This window comes from Anopheles coluzzii, chromosome X, assembly GCF_943734685.1.
Source record: "Anopheles coluzzii chromosome X, AcolN3, whole genome shotgun sequence".
In the NCBI taxonomy this organism is placed as follows: Eukaryota; Metazoa; Arthropoda; class Insecta; order Diptera; family Culicidae; genus Anopheles; species Anopheles coluzzii.
This window is the reverse complement of record NC_064669.1, coordinates 19,836,998-19,857,122: the sequence shown is the minus strand read 5'-3', so window position 1 is coordinate 19,857,122 and position 20,125 is coordinate 19,836,998.

Here is a 20,125-nt window from a genome sequence, read left to right as displayed (position 1 = left end):
CCCAGTTACGCTTTTCCCCGAAACGGCGAAGCCCGCCAAATACCGCTTCGTCACGAACCTCAGAATAAAAAAAGGTGGCGTAACCTTTTTTGTCCCACGCTTGGCTCGCAACGAATCACGCGAGCGAGTCAATGTAGAAGTGGTTAAATTCAATAGTGATGAAATTGTAACTTCCTGTTGTTTTCACGCGACATGTACACACGCCTGAAACGCTTGGCGTACCTTGTAGTGATGGGCAAAATAGGCCTGCAGTCGGATTTAAATTGATTCGAATCCAGCCGTTTTCGTATTCGAATCCGAATCAACTCTCGAAATACTGTGAGGGGAGGGGGGATGACGAGAAGAGGGAAGGGTTGTTGAAGTTCTTGGTTAAATTTGAAAATCTGACATTGCGAAAAAAAAAAATTACTTTATTGTGTTATGTTCACAAATTTTGAACTGAAATAAGAAAAACATATACAGTGGAACCCCTCATGACCAATTTATTCCGTTCCAATGACTCACTCGTTATCCGGGTGGCCTTTTTGCATTTAATTTGTATGAAAAGAGAAATAATTGTTTCCACGCCAAGAAAGGTACATATGGACCGGGACAGGTATATAGGAATTATATGCATCACAACCTTACGGAACCTTCAAGCGTTAACAATAATCCATTGACCAATTCTTGGTATTGAAATTCTCGTCCTCATGAGCAAGTAGATCAAGAATGCATGCAAGAACACACCTATCAATACACCTCACACTTGTGACACACAAGCTTCTTAGGGAGGTGCACTACGCACTAAAATCCTGCCCACTTCCACCGCCGAAGCCCAGGAGAGCCTTCAATATTATCAAATAAGAAGGAAAGAAATGGAGCAATTGAACTGAAGGCACTTAGCCAGCATCGCGAATAAATGAACTCTTTTTAACAGTGGTTTAAAGTTCATTTTGGTTTTACTGAGTTCATTTAGAAAAATAGGTATCATCAATTTTCCAAGAGCTCATAGAACTCTACCTTAAAAAAATCTTTATTTAAAAGGAAAAGAAAATAATGATTAAGGCAACTACTTTATCTCTTTCAACATTTTTGAATTAATAAAAATATTTGAATAAAATCAATACTGTCAACTGATATTGATCTGTTTAACGCAACGTTTTCAACTCCACTTAGCGCGGTTAGTTCATTCGATGTATCTGTGTCAAGAATGTTTAAGCGTTCCGCGGATACAAAAACATGTGTGATTGTTTCTGGATGTATTGTTTACAAAATGTCAGGTACGCACAAAATTACTGCGGGGTTTCCAAAAGTTCTAAAATAACGAACACGCCACAAGTACAGGGCGTACTTTTATTTGCGCGGCAGTGCAAGTGAACGATTTATGTATAGCGCACCCTGCAGAGGCGCGCGCTCCAAACAAGTTTGAAATCATTTTTTCATATTTGAGATTATATGATCAGTCTGAATTTTTGGCAGCTTGTTAAACATAAGTAAAATGAGGTTTGATGAAAAAATTGAAGATGTACAATAGTTCTTTTTTTTAACTTTATTACCAAAGTCCAAATATGTTGTTTTTAGTGCTTTTTTTGTAGTTTGTAATAAAATGATAAATATTTTTGTTTTATTTTTCATTAAAAATATATAAATTTTCCTTTCCAATAATATATTAAAGGTCCACCTACTACAAATATTCACACCTAAACTTATTATGCGATAATAGGACAAAAATCGGGGAATACCAATCCAAACGTAGTATTTAAAGATTTTTCAACTTTGACCAGTCATAACTTCTGAAGTTGAAATGATAGAGTTATAATACAGCGCCTACCACAACTATATGGACAGTTGTTTTTCGCGATTTGCGGAAAATCCATAGGAGATATATCAAAATAGTGAATGTGCAATAGTGAATGAGTTATGCAGAATATTATTTCACATCTTCCTATATTTTTTTCAAATTTTTTAACACATTTTTACACGACTTATGACGAAAAAACAAATTTATGGTCGTACCATAACTATAAAGACACTTCGAAAAACAGGTTTTATGTGCTAACTAACGCATTTAAAAATCGTTCAAAAATATAAATAACATATTCTTGAAAAGTTTCAAAGAAATACATTTTTGAACGATTTTTAATAAGTGTTTTATAACTTATTTTAAGGTTTTATAAGTTTTATAAGAGTAATTATCAAAATATATTTCGCTACAAAGGCGCCCGTAAATGTTGTGGAGGAAGTGCAGACGAACACGATATTCAATTGCAATGGGCCTAGAGTATTACTCTTTGCACATATTCTTACCGACTTTACAAATACTTATCTAATACATGTAAATTCTTCGTTGGGCTCAACAACCGTTGTCGGTCAAGGCCTGGCCTTTACCACTTGTGGGCTTGGCTTTCAGTGACTAATTGATTCCCCCCCCCATAGCAGGATAGTCAGTCCTATGTATGGCGGCACGGTCTATTTAGGGATTGAACCCAGGACGGGCATGTTGTTAAGTCGTACGAGTTGAATACATGTAAATGCCACATGATTAATTCAGCCAGTCCTTATTTAGGCTCATAAACTACCTAACGAATTCACTACTAAACTTTACAAGCAGATGGCTACCGGCGGCTTTTTAGCGGCCTAAGAGAACATCGATGGTGAAGTGGGTGGTGGGAGGAAAAAAATATCGGACTAAGATTACATTCCTCATCTATGTATGTAACAGCAGCAGATATTTAGATTTTGCTAAAAAATCGTTGTTGAGCTTTTTGTGTCGCTTTTGTTTGATCGGATCAGTTCTGAACCGTTGTTCATAAAATTGATAAGGTTCTCATGGCAATTTCAAAATAATGTTTGAAAAACTTTTTACATACCTTGGTTTGCATTTTCAAAACAATAATTACAGTCGAAAAAAAAATTCTGATTTTCTTTTACATTTAAAAAAAAATATATTTTGATAATTACTCTTATAAAACTTATAAAACATTAAAATGATTTATAAAAACACTTTTTAAAAATCGTTCAAAAATCAATTTTCCTAAATCCTTTCTAGAATATGTTATTTATTTTTTTGAACGATTTTTAAATGCGTTAGTTAGCGCATAAAACCTGTTTTTCGAAGTGTCTTTATAGTTATGGCACGGCCATAAATTTGTTTTTTCGTCATAAGTCGTGCAAAAATGTATTGAAGAAATTTGAAAAAAATATACAAAGATGTGAAATAGTATTCTGCACAACTCATACATTCACTATTTTGATATATCTCCTATGGATTTTCTGCAAATCGCGAAAAACGACTGTCCATATAGTTGTGGTAGGCGCTGTATTACAGCATTTTCTTAACTAACTATTTAACTTTATAATAAACACGATTTCGACCGCCCTTGCCCCGCTGTGCAATGTTAAGTAAGAGCTATGGTTTCTTGCAACCTTGCTTTTGAAGCGTAAGTATTTTGTTCTACAAATTAAGCACGGTAATAAAACGATTCGGATGCAATAGGAGCCATTCGGATTCGATCGGAGTAATCTGGATCGAATTGGATCTGTATTCGGAACAGCCGGATTCGAAGCGGATTTATTTCGGAGTTGGATCCGGACTAAGAATGTCGGAGCGGATACACGAATCCAATTCGGAGCTCCCATCACTAGTATTTCGTCTGGAATCTTATGCTACAAAATATTGCACCTGCCACCTCCCATGCACCTTCGGTTTGATGCTTTCCCTTTCTTTACACGTGCCGCGCGAGGGTGTTGAGATTGGAGCGACGAATGCGCTGCGCCCGGTATGCAATCTGCAGAACGCACGGTATAGCATAGCTTTTTATTGTTAGCACAAAATACCTCTCGAGTGCGCCTGTTGGTCGGCACTGGTTTGACCGTGGTTTGTGCTAAAACCCAACCGACAATAAAAACACGCTTGTGGGCAGTAATTGATTCAGTCCTTCGTTGTTGGTTGTGGTTGTGTTGATGTGCATGTATGGGAGTATGCGTGCCGTGGTTGATTCTCGGCGTCGCTTGACAATTATCAGCGAACAGCAGTTCTTGATTTCGGACTAAAAAACAGTGGAGCGCTTTAATTGGAATTGTTTAAAGTTGTTTTGTTTAGGTGGAACGTTTAGGTACAATAATTTCAAAACTTTTATCAATTATGTTCGCTAATAATGGAGGTTGTCCGAAAGTTGTGCACAATTTGGAAAAGGTTTAGCTCATTTCCAGCAGCAGAAAAGAGTTTCGCAAAATTGCTCTTGCAGAAGTCAATAAATTGTGGCAAGAATTAACAAACATGTTGAAGCTACATTACATTCTTAGAAAACGCTATTAATAAAGGGAAAGGCAAACCAAAGCGTAAAGCATCCCCTTGCAGACCTACAGTAGCAGAATTTTCTTCGCCTCAGCTTTTGCTAAGTTTGTTGAACCATTGGTTCCCGTGTGCGGAAAGCCAAATACATTGCTCCAGCATTGGAAAACAGCGAGACAAAATATACACAATAAATAAGTTTGTGGGTGCGCAACAAGAATGCGGGGGTGTGTGACCGATTAGCCTGCAAGGGGTGACTGAAGGATGAACCAGAACAAGCATGTACAGCATTTGCTAACTAGTTTAGCGTGGAAATGAGATTTATTTTTCTGCATGTCACGGCCCGCGCCCGCCTACTCTACTCACCGTATCAGGGCGATGGTTTACAATGTTTCGCGCGTTCGTTGCGTTTAAATTCACACCCTACACTCGTGGTAAACACAACACCCTCTATGCCGCCAAAAAGGTGTACAGTTTTTCACTACCTAAATTTGCCTAAATATTTCCTCCTAGCGCAGAACGTGCAGGCACGTACTGCTCTCTAGCACGCTCCTTTGATCCGCCTGCCATCTTCGCACAGGTAATCCGAGCGTCACAGAATCTACCGGGCACGTGCGCAAACATACACGTCCATCCGTGCTAACTAAAAAGATCGGCCCGCGTAACGAATTCCGCAAGCGAGCGTACAATTAATCAATTTAGCATCGCTCGAGCATTATCCGGCCCCATCGGTGGAGACACACTTCAGCAAACCAGAGATCGAGAGCTCCTTAGCGGCTAGCACTCTACGGCATGGATTCAGGGCGCAACAATTACGTTGTGTGTGTGTGCGTTGGAGCCTGTGCAACTGTGCGGGCCTTCGCATAATGTAAAGTGTAAAGCAGGCAGATGGCAGCCTGCGGGAGCGGAAGTGAAAGGATGCAGGAGAATATTGATGTTAATACAAACTCCTGCCTCCATATCCTTGCCTTCACCGCACGAGCAAAGACACCCTAACCGTTACGTGACATTGAAAAACTTTTGCCTCCCCCGGCCCTCCATCATACATTACATTTACACCGTATGTAGCCTGCATTAAGGCGTTATTAAGGATCCCAACACAAAAAAAGGCACGGGAAGTGGTTTTATTTCTTTTGCTCATATTTTTCTCATTACCGAGGAGGGAGGGAAACCGCGAAAATATCGTGGCGAGGCTGAGGGCTTCATAAAATCTTCCCTTAGCGGCACGTTGGTTTGTCTTTTTTTTGTTTTATTCGTCCTATTTTGTTTTACAGCAAAACAAAAAAAAATACAACAACAAGCTCACTTTATAAAGCCTGCTTAATAGGCAACGTCATTAAACAGGTCGTTTTGGTCGTTCTGCCGTTGTTGTTGCTTCATTTCCCTGTTGCCTTTCTCTGTTTCTGCTTTTCACCTTCGGGTTAGGGTTGTTGCTTTGGGTCGTTTCCTTTTCTTTTTGCACTTTAAGAACGAAACTTGTGGCCCGGCGCCACAAGGCCACGTTGAAGCGTGAACAGCAAAACGTTCGGAAACGCTACAGGGAAATGCGCAATTTAGAGGCGCTCTTGGCGCCCTATCTGGAGCGCAAAATGGATGAGCTTTCGGGCTTCGGGTGATGGGTATCTTCATTGCCAATTTAGCCCATCCCCAACCGCTCTCGAGTTTTATACGCGCGCGCTTGGGCTTGCAGGATGCAGACCTGTAATATTTGCCTCCTGTTTTGCCTTGTTTAAGGAGGGGGGGGGGGGTTCAGTGGGAGGGGGGGAACAGGGGATTTGTTTATGCCCACACGGAATAGCTCGTTGATTAGGCCGGTCTTTACGCATTTTCGATGAATTTAATAGCAATAAATATGCCCAATTCAAGGCACAAAGAGCGAGAGTGTGTGTGAGAGAAAAAAGAGAGAGATAGACATAGAAAGAGAGTGCGAGAGAGAGAGAAAGAAACAGAGAGAGAGAGAGAGAGAGAGAGAGAGAGAGAGAGAGAGAGAGAGAGAGAGAGAGAAAGGAAGAGAGCGAGAGGGCAAGGGAGAGGTGGTGGATTAAGGCACTCAAATCCTTCAGCGATAAATTCCCTTTTATCTAACACTGGCGAGCTGGGAAGGAAATTAGCCAGTTTATCAAAATGAATGCTGGGTGATTTCATTGACCGAATAAGCACAAGGAACAATGAGTCTGAGGCTGTGCAATCTAAGTCACAGTCACGTAGTTGAAGAGTCTTTAAAATGTATTACTATCGGCAAATCCTGGTCACGGCACGGAATTGCACACATGACACACGATGAAAAGGCAGATGCTCTGGTGAAATTCGGAACTTCAGCAAGGGATGGAAGAAGAGTAAGCATTTTAAAGGTAGCTATTAGCCCGCGCTGGGTACTAAATATTCGCTGGCAAAAGAGAAAATATAATCTGCAAAAGAAAGAATAAATATCTGTTAACCAGGGAATGGCGGGGGTAATGGTTCGTATTCGCACGTAGTCATAGTAAAACCCTTGGGCACTCGGCACAACACGCTTATCGGCACATCTGGACTACTTTTAGCATCTTCTATATTATGCTACGTTTTCGCATTCCCTTCATTTCCTCCACTCCCATGCTCCTCTTCTTGCCACGAAGCAATCTCCATTTAATCGACATATTTTAGAGGTGAAGTAAAATGTCTAAACCATGCCTGCCGCACCACCAGATACGGAAAAGAAAATCGTGCAGATAATAAATAAATTCATGAAAAACCGGGCTTTCCCCCCCTCCAGTTGCGGCCAGTTGTCGAACCGCCTCCCCCCCCACCCATTGCCAGGGTCTGAAATACTGCCAAAAAGCATTAAGTGAAATTTTCTCGTCGCGTCGCATGGGTTACGGCGGGCGCCGGTGTGTTCAATTGGTCGGTTATGAAGCGCTCCAGCGGGTGAGGGGAATGGCACATTTATTTCTTTTTGCCCTTGAGCTACCCGATACCCCTAAGCACCCTCACCTTCTTCAGTCTAAAAACTCCCTGGCGTTTTCCCTTTCATTAATCGTTAATATTCATCAGCGTGCCGGCCGGGAATGAAAAACATGGAATCTGTGACTAGCGACATTATCGTTTCATTACGATATTTTCTACCCAGTACCCTTTCCCCCACCCTTTCTGTCATTATTTTGACCGGGTGGAATGCCGCGTATTGTTTTTCCACGTTGATCTTTTCATTGCATTCATTCATTGCAATAGAACAGTTTCTGTTTTTCTGGTTTGCTGCTTGTGGTGTCAGCCTTACTACCCTTTTCCAGACCGTCTAGGGCTCGCTTATACTATTTACAGAGTGGTAAATGTTCTGCTGTGCCGCCTTACTGCGCCAGTATCTGGTTTTTTGGTGGGCTTTGCTTTAATATTCCTTGTACACAGTAAGTGCCTTAGGTTCAGATCATCGACATGACTACGGGTGCCTGAAGATACTATTGAATGCGCGGTATGTGCTTGAGTGTGCCTTTCTTGCTTTGATGTTACGTGTGAATTGTATTGTAAACGAAAGCTGTCACAGAAAAGTGATAGTAACCGCCCGTTCATAGTGGAACCTGGCTGCAATACACGCACACCCTCACACAAGTGGCCGTGTTTTAGACAACGCCGTGAAGTTTGCCCATTTTCCTCCTGCTTTTGTTTGCCCGTCCCTCACACCTCCGCGAGGTGCGCGTGTTACGTCCACCTGTCACAGCTATCCGAGACAAACATTTTACCATCGTGTGTCAACAGAATGACATCCGACGGCACGCTGTTTTTCTTCATTTCGTGGCACGGCCAACAACAAACCAAAGCATGTAATACTCGGGCAAAACCAATTATAATCTTATTTTTCTCTCCCTCATCCGTAAGCAGGTTTACCTATTAGTTTTAATTTTTGACAGCGTAACCGGTAACAGCATTATACTGACAATTGGTGACAAAATTGTTCTTTATGTGCGACAGTTCGCATTGTCAACGCACGGGTGGGTAGGAAGGGGAAAGGGAGTCGAAAAAAAAATCATTTACATTGTTTAGGACGCAGTGTTGTTTGCTTTTTCATCTTTACTGTACTCAGTCGTCGAAGGGGACATCCATCAATGACGTAACGCTTGTGATGTATAGGATACAGGGTTTCGAATCATATAAGGGAATAGTTCAACCACTTAGGGGAATGTTGCAAATCGGTAGGGGAATGTTGCAAGCAAGCTGTGCGCTGACCGGTGCGTTTATTCAATAGAGGTGGTGCAAAAAGTATTCAATATTCGTGTTACGTAACCGAGGGAAATTCAGGTAATGTGTGCGCAGCGGAAAACCATTGTACCAAACCTAGCAACCTAGTAAGTTCGTAGGCGGTTCTGCCTGGTCGTGTTTCCTTCACCGTTCTAGTTGGTTTAGAAAGATACTTTTCTCTTCTCAGATTATTTTTTCTTCCTTATTCTAAATTCTGTTTATTTTTCTTCGGCACCAATGATACGCCATTTGTCGCGTTACGTGTCGTTTCCGATGAAATATTCACCTCGCGAATGTATAATCGCAAGGCGCACCAGCTTCATGCCAAAACAATAATCTTAACCGACGGTGCAGAGTGGGTAGAAGTGATCGGGAAGCTGGCAAGTAACCGTGCCAGCAGCAAACGTGCGCGTGTGGGAGAGAGCGTGTGCTGATAAATATAGATTTGCACGGGGAAAAATTCCTATAAATCTGACACTTTGGTAGCCCAGAGCACACCACCACTGCCGCGGGTTTGTTCAACTGGTTTGTATGTTTTCTCCGGTTGTGAATAGGCCACGATGTGGCAAGCGTGGCGAAAGGTTTATTTTTTTCGCTGTAAATGTATACTGAAAAATCACGATGCCTTACGCCGTACTTGGTGCGTGCATGTCTAATGGCAATAAATAGCATTGACTCCAGCTTGGTTCGCTCCAACCGACCGACCGCAGAGTAATATTAACGCGTAACACCATTTGTGACACATTTGTCTAGCGTGCGCGGCAAGCGGCAGAATTGTTGCATACATTCACCCACTGCCAGGGTGGCAAATAATTACATTTTATTTTCCATTGAAACAAATTAAGATTTGTTGTTGTGTCCCGCTGTTCCCTGATTTCGCCTGATCCGAATGAATTTCGAGAATTTCCCCGGCGTAGGATTGCTTCGTCTTGTTTCACGCTGCAATCTTTTCTGATTGGTTAACGGGTAAACAATTTCCACCTGTCGGAAGTTGGATGCGGGAGAATAACTAGCAGTAGAGGCTATGCCTGAAGTTCATGTTCCGCTGTCGTCAGGGATCACCGGAGTGGATATTACATTTTTTTTCACTGCATTCTAAAACATCCATCTTAATCTAGGTCATGTCCTGTCTCTTGCAAAACCCGACCAACTTCGGTGGTCAGTGCCGTTGACTCTTCCTGTACCCTGTCCGACGCTCCGCCCGTGGTCCTCGTAGTGCGAAGGTTACTCACACTGGCTGCCTGTACTGACTCAGCGATATACAATATTGGTAATCAATGTCAGCAGCGACCCCCAACGCAACCCATCCTGACATACCGGGTCGGGGGTTCGACATTCGGAATGAGTAGGCCAGCCTGCGTGACTTCATTATCTGCTCGAAGGGGGCTATCATTTGACGAAACTTGCGCTCGTCGTCGCCAACCAATGAAGTTCCGTTTCGTCCCCAGTACCCGGCGGCAACGTTTCGGCGAGCTGCGAAGCGCGAAATGAAATTAAGAAATGTACGCTCCGATCTGGCGCGAATTTCCTCAGCTCCCGCGTCTCCCGCCAGCAATTGCGGTGCCTTTTCCGCGTACACATCCATTAAAAACCCACCCCGACGGCAGGCACCAGCTGACGGAACTCGAAATGGGCGAAAACTTTACGGCACACTAATCTGTGCCATCGCTTCCGGCTTGATTGGCTCCTCTCGGTAGCAAAGTAACAGCAACCAAGAACGGTACAGAAAAGCAACACAAAACAAAAAACCAAAATCCTTTCCCCCAGAAATCGATGGTGCTGACGCGACTGAGGGGCCTTTGCTGCTGCTCGTTGCAAAACTAGCGTCTTACACTCTACACCTTCTCCCCCCCCCCCCCCAACAGCTTAGACGAAGTGCAGGATGAGCTACCATGGGGTGTTTGCAGTAAAGAGAGCGAGACACAAACGCAAAGCAAAACGCAAAGGTACGCACAACGGTCCCGACGAGGCAATGACACACTAAAGGTGGATAGTCGCACCGTGTGTTGTGCGTTTGATGAGTTTCTTCAGACGCTAGCCGCGTATTACGACCTTCAGCCCCCGTCCCCTCCCTTCCCTCCTTGTCCCCCTTCCGAACGTAACGGACGGGCCCGCTGCAAAGCCAGGATTGGATTGGATTTGTGCGGAATGATACTCGTCTTTTTTGTACTTTTTTACGATTATTGTGTATAAATAGAACATAATTTTCGCATGCTTCCACGCGTCGCAAGACCCCTCCCCCGCTCCTCATCCCCATCAACCAACCGCGCTCGCAGTGTAAGGTATGCCAATTACCCATAGCCTTAAGGCCCAAAACCACTCTGGGACCCTTCGGCTGAGAGCTGGGAAGTAAAAAGAAAGTGGAACGGCTTCAGGGGTGGGTGGGAGCGGGAGGGTTTTGGGGTGAGTGGTATGACGGAAACTCCCTCCTCTCCACCCCTTTTCCACCCTGTCGGGTACACTGTGAGCGCTTGATGTGACGATGATGATGACGCTGATGGCTTATGTGACCGTGGCGAGTACTCGGGGAACTCGGTGTGCTGAATGATTAACCGCACGCGGGAAAATTGAAGCCTGCCGGCATCGTGCATCCCGCCAAGGGAGCATAAAAATAAATGGATTCACATGCACAGAGAACGTGGGGACAACAATGAGACGAAAAAAAACCATACGCACACACACACACACACACCTGCGAACAATGAACAGAAAGTGTCCACGCGCAAAGGGATGTAGGAAAATCGGTTAGCGGCTGGTGTGCATGTTCTTTCTGCAGCGCATAATCAACTGGTATAACTACCTGCGATTGTGTGCCGATGTGTGCGCGGGTGGCTGTAACGATCAGAAAGGTTGGCATGTAATTTGATGAACCAGCGCTGGGGTTCTGGCCATAATCCAATTTGCACCAGCATTATCGCCTAGCAGCGAAAGCGAACCGTAATCTATTCATGGTGGTTTGCTTCACGGTTACAGGGGTGGGTCTTGCAGCGCTTACCGACAGATTAATCAAATAATTTCGTCGTGCGATGGTTTTATTGTTGTAACTGATTCTAGAAAATATCCGCCTAAAGGTATGGAATATGCCGAGCGAACCTGCATTAAATAAAATGCTCTGTGAAATTTCACATATTCAATCCAAACGCAACTTTATCTATTGTTGGTGTCAATTGTTGTGTCGGACGATTTACATCGTCCAACTTCTTTCAATCACTTAGTTAATCAATCAGGTTTAAATAGGCTGTATATATATATATATATATATATATATATATATATATATATATATATATATATATATATATATATATATATATATATATATATATATATATATATATATATATATATATATATTATTTCAAATAAAGTAAATCCTTTCCTGAGCTTGTTGCGGGTGCTTATTTTACAGCTGGGTGCAAGCAACCAACGCATCGGACCATTAAACACACGATTGACAAAGTTGAGTTGGGATGACGTATGACGTATGGTGTGACGTATTGCTTATGGCTTGGCAAACCCTGTATATGGGCTATTTGGTTATTTACAGTTCACCTCACTTATTTTTTAAACTCCTGCCTGGTATCTCAACATGTACTTCAATCGTGTTTGCTTTGCAATATTGTGTATGTGAGAGTTTCAGTTTTTTTTCTTGTGTTTAAATTTACAATATTTTTGTGTGTTTTCTTTCTGTGGGCACAAATAGCGCTCGTTTAATCACTACCCACACACACTGTTTACCAGCACACTTTCCTGATACATGTGAAGTGCATTTGCTCGGTACTTACCAATTTTCTTTTTTTTTTTCAGCTTTATTCCAACCACATTGTGGTGCCGTGGGTTTGTGGGCATCAGATAATTGTGTTTTAAAAATCCGCCCAGGCCCTCGTTAACCAGCCGAGACAACCAGATGGCTTGCCGCAGCAAGGCCTCGGATGCATGCACAGCATGCAAACAATTGGCTTTGTGCTTCCATTTTCCTGTTTATAGCGCCAGCACTGTCAACAAGGCGCCATCAATACTGCGCTGGACAAGGAGGCATTGATTCCGTGCCGTTTTAATTAGCGCAAAGAGTATTATCGCCACGCGAGTGGGCATCCTCATTAAAAGTGAAAACAGTACAACAGTGCAGTGTAGAACAAGCAAACCAAAAGTGGACATGAAGCAACACTGTGAGGAATAGTCACCAACGCCGGGAAGTTTGAAAAATAGCTCAAATAACTTCGCAAAGCAAAGTCTTTAACAATGGAGATTCAAAACTTGGAACGCTGCTTTGCGTTTGCACGGATTTAGCATTTTTCACGTTTTATTTTTGTTTGGTGTTTTTTTGCAGTTGTGCTCAACTGTTTTGCTCCTCTAGGACTTCTTACACACCGGCCAGATTGCCTCGGTTAAGCCTTTATCGATGAAACAAGCGCCGTCATCGATACGTTGCAGAAAGTCAGACGAAGGGAGTGAAAAGATGGTGATACGGTGGAAAAGTGAGATGACGGGAGGAAAATTAACATTCCTTGGGGTTTCTTCTGAAGGGTTTTTGTTTTTTTTCGGTTAAGAAACCTCATCCAACAGGTCTCGAACACTTGTGCGAAAAACCGTTACTGCGCCCTTCCCACATTCGCTAACCGGGGGCAGGGGATGCAAAACACCGTGAGGCAGGGAAAAAAAAACGATGAAAATCTAACACTCGCCGTATCACGTTTTTGATCGCTTGTATGTGTGTCACAATTTATCGGGCTTTTCTTTCCCAAGTTTTGCTGCCTACGAGTGCTCTGCGCCGTGTGTGTGGGCCATGTGTTGCATATTTCATGAGATGACGGCAGTACGGCGAAAGCAAGAATGGTTCCGACAACGCGTCACCTCGGTGTGGCGCATTGAAAGTTATCCTTTTCCTTGCTTTGCTGTTATTCTCGTCCTCTCCCGTACCTTTCCTCGGGCTACTAGTTCAAAGACATTTGACCATTTTTAGGCAGTCTCGGAAAAGAAAAAGGAAAAATCCAACCCGAGCGCTGTGAAAATCAGGATGAATAATGTTAAAAAAACCCCGCTCTCACCTAACGCACGGCTCTGATTGAGGCGGAAGAGGATTTGGGTTTACTTGCTCGTGCGTTTATGAACCAAACGGTGCCCTGCGGCCAAGGTGAGCGTCCACAAGCGCCGGCCATCTCAAAGGGTCTCGCACCCAACACGGAAAAGCACTTCCAACGCGCTATGGCATCCAGGCAACACACTCAATGCGCTAATACGAAAGCAACCTCCGATAAGCCAACTGATGGGCGGTATGTGTTTGTTTGTATGAGCGCGAGGAAGGGGGTTCAGGGCACAAATCAACAGGATAAGCAGATAACTGTGCGCTGCGTTCAATTTATGAGCGAGTCCGTCAGACCGCTCTAAAGTGCGCTCTTGAGCCAAGGTCAGTGGGCTGCTCGGTAAATGTCAGAATCCTGGGCGAAGGAGAGGAGGCTCGAGCAAGCCTCTTTGAGAAGGGTTTAAACGTTCCCGGAATAGACGGTTTCGGAAGGAAGCGTGTCTTGTTCTTTTATTTTTTTTTTGTTTCTTCGGTTGCTGGTTTGGGCAGGGTAGGGGAACGGCTGTTATTATGGTTAATTTGCCGATGCTGCTGGCTACAAGAAAATTAAATAAAATCAGCGAGTAAATTGAAATCTTTCGTGGAATCAGCACTGCGCGGTTCAATCTTTAGCCATCTTTTCCCCTTTCTATTCGTTTGCGTTATCGAATTGAATTATCATGATTTCGGTTCTTTTCCGTCGATTTGTTACGTGCAAATTATATTTATTCCTTTTTTCCTTCTTTTCCGAATTCGAACTTATTTTCCATACGTTTATTCATTTATCATTTTCCTTTGTTGCTCAATTTATTAGAGTTTTACCGTTTTTTTCACTTTTGTATAGCTTTTTTGTATTTTAAATTAATTGATTCTCTTGAAAGCAATCAATATCTTATTTTTAGTTTTTGATTTATGATTGTTTAATTCTCTATGTGTAAGCAATTTCAATTTTTTATCACCGTCAATTTCAAACAGTCAACTGTAACAGTAAAATGACAATTTATTTTATGTTTATAGATTGTTTATAGATTTCTATTAAATTTACCATTTACTTCATGCTATATCTTTTCAACAAAACCATACGGGCAATACACGCATAAAATGATTAATTAGGATTAGGAATCTCGTAATTAGGAATATCACGTCAAACCCGCTACACTTTTAAGAATTTGACAAACACAAAAATATTAATCAAACAATTCTCGTCTATGAGGGCTTCATGTCTTTCTTTGGTATTTTCGTTTTTCACACCAACTTTCACTTCACTTCTTTTTTCTTTCATATCTTGTTCCTCAATTCAACGTCGACCAGGGAAAAACTCTCGAGTAGTATAGCAGCAGCATCAGCAGCAGCACAAGCAGCAGTAGGCTGCTGATTGAATAAATGATCAGCTTACGCGGTTCAGTTCACCTTTTCAGCTACCCGCAACCTACTTCTTGCGTTGTGGCGGGACGTCCTTCCTGTGAAGCTCAATTATTATCCGCTCGGCGGCTCGTTGACTTTGTTACGCGATTAATTATTTACGGCTTGGCTGACATATGAAGCATGGTTTCGGATTTGCTTTGCTTTCGCACCCCTCCTGCTAATTCGGTCCAGGGTGAGCTCTTGCAATCCCGCAAAGTCAAAGGGTTAAGAGGAAGACGGAGTCGAATCGAACAGCAAAAGAAGGGCGGGGAAGAGAAAAGCTTGGGAATCTAGACGCAGGACCCTTTTGTTGTCGCTCCCTTTCTTGGAATTTCAATTTAACAATGATTCGTCTCTTCCTTGTTATTTACCTGGCTGCTCTGGATCTTGGTAATCTCTTTCTCTCTCTCCCTCTTACTCTCTCTCTCTCTCTCTTCGCTCTCTTTCTCTGTCTCTATTTTTTTCTCTTGTCTTTTATATCTTGGGTTGCGATCACTTTCACCAAGTGCTTTGGCAGGTTTTACTTAATATACGGGCCACACCAGGATGTGGAGAGAGTTTTGCAAATTAAAATTAATCCTTCCGACAGGTGGCAAACTTTCGCAGCACATACACACAAACACTCACTCACCTAAAAGCAACTGACGGACAGCCTACGCAGCCATTGTTCGTTTTTGTTTAATTTTGTTTTGTTTCCAGTGAAATTTAGAGACTCCGTGTTGGATGCCTTAAAAAGTTTGCAAAACATCGCTGGAACGACAGGTTTAAAGTTAGAGAAGAAGTTACTAACCCCTTATCTTTCCTCCCTTTGCCAAAAGAAGCGTGTCACGATGTATACGCAACGATTAGTCGGTCCCTTGGGACCGCATACACGCCCAACGGACGGACGAACGCAACCCATTAAGCTATGTACAGCGGAATGTCACGTAAAAATGTAGCAAAAGTGAGCATACTTGCAAAGCTGAGACGAAATGATCTATTCAAACTAGAAATAGAATAAAATATCCGTTTTGTTGAGTTGCTCCCGTGAAAAGCGAGTTTTAGATAAAGTAGATAAGAAACACAATTATCTTTGTAAAAGGTGAAATTCACAGTGCTGCAACATCCTGGTTGGGCGCTCGCACGCGTTTGCAAGAGTCGCGTGGGAGTGTATGGCCAGCAGTGTGTTTGGCCAAGCAGGGGGTCTAAATTTAACTGACTTTCAATCCTGCGTTTGCGGTGGGTCAGGAAACAGCGTCGCTAGTGTTGGCTAAATGTAACGGAACGAAGGCATTTCATTCACGACGTTAAAAATTGTTTACTCGTCAACCCGCCGAATCGAGGACGGGGCCATGCTTTCTTCCCTACCATTCACAGTAGCCCTCTTTTCCTCACTTCCACTGTAGTAGGGTGGTATGAATTCTATTTCAAAATTGACCGACCACCAAAAGAGAAACGGGAACAAACCACAACCACGCGCCAAACATTCACAATGCGCACCGTACCCACGGCGTCCCCATTCGCCATTAGCTACCTTTTTCCACTGCTAGATCCACACGGACAGAGTCGTGAACGAGAATGGCATATAAACATTGTCGCCCCTCCCAGCTCATTCCACCATTCTTCCTTGGTATACAGTTACCCTTTTTTGTTTCTTCCCTTTTCGTTTCAGTCGCTAGAGCAGTGATGTCAAACTTGTTTTGGATCGCGGGACGGATTAGGGTTAAAAATATTCTCGCGGGCTGCTGTTGAGAGGAGGAGGGGGGGGTTTATTCCATCGGGCAAAATCATTTAGGACTATATCTATCTATCTATCTATCTACCTATCTATCTATCTATCTATCTATATTTTTTCGTAGCCCCCAACAAAGCTTTTAATAACAGATTGTCTATCATACATATTTCATTGGGTAGAAATAAGGAATAATGGAAATAACATTATTATGTTTGGTTATAATATTTAAGCTCTGCTAATGGGATGGGATCCGAAGCCCTCCGAGGGATAACATAGGCTCTCCCATCCAACTCCTATTCCGACACGTCCTCGTCGTGCAGAGTGGTAACATGTGCCTCTATATATCCTAGCTTGGCTACACGGGCTAGATCCAACCCCTTGGGCGGATGGTGACATATGGCAAACCAGGAGGGGGGTGGGTATCCCGGGAAACTGGGTGCCTGAACGTCGGGGGGGCAACCCGACGCTAAATAAAACGGCCACGTGGGCGCAGGGTCAGTCACCCAGTCTCACGTAACAACTGACTACAGAAAGCATCAGAAGGATACGAAACGGACTTAACGATACCGACCCAACGCAATGCCCCCGGACAACGATAAAAATGGGCTCATGGAACGTACGCACTCTTAGCAAAGCCGGAGCCTTGAAACAACTTGATGACGCCCTAGCCACACTAAGCATGGACCTCGTAGCTCTACAAGAGATTCGGTGGCTAGGGAACGGTGTGCACAACAGGCGTGGTAAGCAATGCTACGACATTTACTACAGCTGCCACGACCGCCACCACGTGCTCGGAACGGGTTTCGCCGTAGGTCCCCGGCTGAAATCCGTAATCATAGATTTCAAGGCTATACAGGGTTTCACACTTTATCTCAAGACCGCGGGACCCCTTCCCGAATCTGTCTTAGCCAAAGCCAAGACTACGGTATGATGCTTGAAAACGTTGATGATACCTGAATTCATCGGATGCAATGCTGAATCTGCGGCACATTTCTCGAAACACACTGGTCCGCGCCGAGGACATGCGGTCGAATATTTTTTTACACGGATAACCTTTGTGTACATCAGTGTACTGAAAACAGTGAATTATTTTTTCGTGTTTTTACCAGAAAATATTATTTAAACAGTTCAAACTACTTTCTTAACACTTGTAAATATTTTAATTAAACAAATATGCATTCACTCATTTTATTAAACTGTTTTTTTTTGGTTAAAAGACGAAAAGGATAATTGAGTGTTTCTAATAGACTGATGTACACAAAGGTTATCCGTGTAAAAAAATATTCGACCGCATGTCCTCGGCGCGGACCAGTGTGTTTCGAGAAATGTGCCGCAGATTCAGCATTGCATCCGATGAATTCAGGTATCATCAACGATTTCAAGCATCATACCGCAATCTTGGCTTTGGCTAAGACAAATTCGGGAAGGGGTCCCGCGGTCTTGAGATAAAGTGTGAAACCCTGTAAACGATAGGCTATGCACCCTGCGCATGCGAGACAAATTTTTTAATATAAACCTCATAAACGTTCACGCCCCTACCGAAGATAAAGAGGAAGAGGAGAAGGACCTTTTATACGGCCGCCTCGCTAGAACTATAGATGCGTGCCCCAGGCATGACCTCAAAATCATCCTGGGGGACTTCAACGCAAAAGTCGGTAGGGAGCCAATGTACCGCCAATACACTGGCTGTTACAGTCTGCATGAGCACAGTAACGATAATGGTAGTAGTTTGGTCCAGTTCACCGCAACGAACAATCTGGTTGTAGGAAGTACCAAATTTGCGCGGAGGGACATCCACAAAATGACGTGGGCGCACCCGGATGGCGAATCCTTCAACCAGATCGACCACGTGTTAATAAGCCGCCGACGACAGTCGAGCCTGTTAAACGTCAGAACTTATCGAGGAGCCAATATCGATTCCGATCACTACTTGGTTGGCTTAGTGATACGTTGTAGAATCGCCCGCCCCCGCGCCAATGGGGGTGGAGAAAACACGCAGCCTCGGCTCAACACGGACTCTCTAAGGGACATTACTGTCCAACAGGAATTCAAAGCCGCTTTAGACGAGTCTCTACTACCAGAAAACAGATATGAAACTACGAGCGAGAGGTGGAACGGTCTAAAAACAAAAATAATAAACTGTGCAAGAAATATACTCCCACCACGTCGTGGCAACACCAAATCTGGCTGGTTCGACGATGAATGCAGACAAGTGACCGAACGTAAGAATACTGCATACCGAGCAATGCAGCAACGGCATAGAACGCGGGCATGCGCAGAGGAATATTCACGGCTCAGACGCGAAGAGAAACGTGTTCACCGCTCCAAGAAGCATGCTTTGGAAGAGCAAAACATGCGGGAACTCGAGCAAACCAGAGAGGCGTACGGACCAACACGAAAGTTTTACCAAGCGATAGCAGGTCACCGAAACAACGTTGTACCTAAGGTAACCTGCTGTCGCAACAAGGATGGAGATCTGGTTGGTAACCAGCCAGAGGTCCTCTCGCGGTGGGCTCAGTACTTTGATGAATTACTCAACGACCAGTTAAACGAACAGCTAGAAGCGCCACTAGCAGATAGTGTCATGCTACTGCCACCTAGCATAGAAGAAACACGAAAGGCTATCCGTCGGCTGAAAAATAACAAGGCACCCGGAACCGACGGAATTGCAGCTGAACTGGTCAAGAATGGAGGTGCACGACTGGAAAACGAAATCCATCAAATAGTTACTGAGGTGTGGGATAGCGAATCGATGCCTTGTGATTGGAATCTCGGCATCATCTACCCCGTATACAAGAAGGGAGACAGGTTGGACTGCAACAACTACAGGGGTATTACGGTGTTGAATACCGCCTATAAAATATTCTCCCTGATCCTTCAGGATCGGCTTGTCTCGCACGTCGAAGAGATAGTAGGAAACTATCAAAGAGGATTACGAAACGGAAAATCAACCACTGATCAGATCTTCACCATGCGGCAGATCTTGGAGAAGATGGCCGAATACAGACACGACACATACCATCTCTTCATATACTTCAAAGCCGCATACGATAGCATAGCCAGGGTAAAACTGTACGACGCCATGAGCTCATTTGGAATCCCGGCCAAACTGATAAGGCTAGTTAGAATGACTATGACAAACGTCACATGCCAGGTGAGGGTGGATGGAAAACTCTCAGGACCTTTTGCTACCACCAAGGGTCTGCGCCAGGGGGACGGGCTTGCCTGTCTCCTATTCAACTTGGCGCTAGAGAGAGCCATCCGCGACTCGAGGGTTGAGACTACGGGAACCATCTTCTATAAGTCAACCCAGATCCTGGCATACGCTGATGATATAGACATCATTGGTCTGCGGCTCTCCTATGTAGCAGAAGCCTACCAAGGGATCGAGCAGGCGGCAGAGAACCTCGGATTGCAGATAAACGAGGCAAAGACCAAACTGATGGTGGCAACATCAGCGGAC